The following is a 2459-nucleotide window of genomic DNA, read 5'->3' as shown; positions in this document are numbered from 1 at the left end:
AGTTCGTGGAAATGATAGCCTAGCACACAAATATATTTTAATAGTGAATTTATTTATGAAGGTTGGCTTACCTAGTTTCCAAAACATTTTGCTGAACTTTAGGGATGATTTCAGCAACTCCTTTACATTAGAGAAAGATTTGGATTCATTTGACAGCACTGTTAATCAAAGCTCTGCTGTAAGGCAATAAATTATAGACATTAGTGTGCGCTGCTTTCAGAAAAGTCTTTAAAAGAACAACCTATTCTCACAGGGATTTTATTTCACTACAACACAAGGGAAACATTTGAACTACAGACAAAACTTTTTTTCCTTTGTAAATGCTGCTTTCTATAGTGCAAAAAACTAATCTTTTGGTATAAATAAGGAACACATGGACTGGAAAGGCCTGTGTGTTTGTTGCAATCTGAAGGCTTCTTAAAGCTGAACCCTGGGCACAAAAACTTTTTAAAAACATTCCTAAAAGGATATAAACCCAATTTAAGAGCATCTAATGCCCATAGGAATCAAATTATGAGTGACATCATTAGTGGTCTGTGCAAAGAGCAGAGCTGTGGGAGGGACCTAGTAGGCCCGCCCGCTACAAGCTGCCTACAGAAAACTACCGGAGGGGGTGGAAGACCAGTCTTCCTGCTCAAATAGAAAGGGCATCAGTGACTGGTTTTTATTACAGGAAGTTCCTGCTGAAAAGTAAAGTTTCACTCAGGATTACTGCACAGATCTGAAAGAAATACACAAAGCACACCACGATTCTAGTAAGAATACATATGCCTCTTGTATTGAGACAATATTTGCTTATTCCGGAGTTCAGTTTTAAACTGCAAACTAAAATTTTTGAAATTAGGTTGGTGGTGATAAAACACATATCCCTTTTTTTACTATGTAATACAGGACTTCAAACTCTTCCACTGCCCATAGAACTTTTATAGCAGAGATCTTCCCCAAATTGAAAAGGTCAGTACATTGAAATAACAGTTGTATAACAGTTGTATGAGTGTTATTGGGGGTTTTGGTTGTGCATCGGCAATTTATCTGCAGTGCATTATGGGAAGGCATCTTCAAGAGACATTGTATGGGCCTGTAAATATTTTATAAGTATATCCATGTTTAAAAGAATTGAGAGGGGTACATTAGAAAGGTTTTTTTAATGCTTTGGGTTAACTGCTTTGGATTTATATTGGTATTGCAAGTGCAAGAAGCTGCAGTAGTCAAGGTGTTCATGTGAAATTCCAGCTTTTCTCCATTCATGCAGTTTCCTACAACCAGTGTAGCAAGTGGGGTTGAGGTGTAGGTTCACCGTTACTATGGGTTTGGGGTGAATCCAGCCAGGTTAGACATTTGTGGTCCTGGCATTTTATGTGCAAATTTGCCCAGGTAATTTTTTTTTTACTATAATGCATTGAGCTGTGGTCAGCAGGGTTAGAACGGTGACTCAGGGAGCTTTTGCATAAGTGAGCCCCCTTGCTAAAAGTGGGAGACTCAGAGTTATAGTGTAAGTGTATGGAAGATGCTGCAGGGGGAGTATAGGGCAGGGTGAAAAACTGCATAGAAAAAGATTAGTCAGTAAGCAATCTATGTTTTACTTTTAAATGTTAGCTCTTTATGTAATCTCCACCTTTGCTGTCCTTTTTTTGTTCTTATTGTTGAGGGCTCTTTTGTCTTAACTTTTGGTTGATTTAAGGGTGCCTGTCCCTTTAAGCACCTGTCTATAGCAAAAACATTTTCTGCATGGTTTCCGTTTAAAAAGAAAAGTAGGCTTTGTTTTAGAGAGGTGTTATTTGGGTTTTTTATTTCTTTATGGATATATTGTTTTTTATTATATGGTGACCGGGTCTTTTTTTAAGTTTGAGGTCTAATAGCACATCATTTGCTTGTTGCTGTTACTGCAGATGCCTATTTTTGGTAGCATGCCATTGCATTGCTGTATGCTAACTATTGTGCACCAAACCACCTCACCTTCTCTCCACTATCACCATAGTATAAATAAAATATCACCTCTATAAAATACTACAACAAGAGGCCTAAGATCTTTTTAACTTTTTTTTTAGATTTGCCATCTATTTAGGTATAGCTGTTTTACCTGCAACCAATGCCCGTAGACTTTAAAGGGGCTTGACACAAAGATTGCAAATTTCTAACAAACTTTGTGAAACTGTTCCAAAACCAAAACCTGAGCAGAATTGCTCATCCCTAGTAACAAGTCATTTAAGTTAACTGTTGCCTCCTCACAGTGTTGCTACAATGCTGCCTCCTTCACATTACTGTATAGCAGCAGTGCCTGTATACATCTTTATCATTTTGCCCACTGCTCACTGGTTCCCTTTCTTCACAGCTCCCACATGCCTCCTAACTCTTTTTACAATGTTACAAGTGACTCACAAAATCCACTACAAGTGCCACAATATCCTCCAGCCCTTTCCACAATGTTGTTACAGCACCTTCACACCCTTGCCAGTGAC

This window comes from Nanorana parkeri, unplaced genomic scaffold, assembly GCF_000935625.1.
Source record: "Nanorana parkeri isolate BGI_ZX_2015 unplaced genomic scaffold, ASM93562v1 scaffold122, whole genome shotgun sequence".
Taxonomy (NCBI): Eukaryota; Metazoa; Chordata; class Amphibia; order Anura; family Dicroglossidae; genus Nanorana; species Nanorana parkeri.
The sequence above is the reverse complement of the archived record's forward strand: the minus strand, read 5'-3'. Positions refer to the sequence as shown.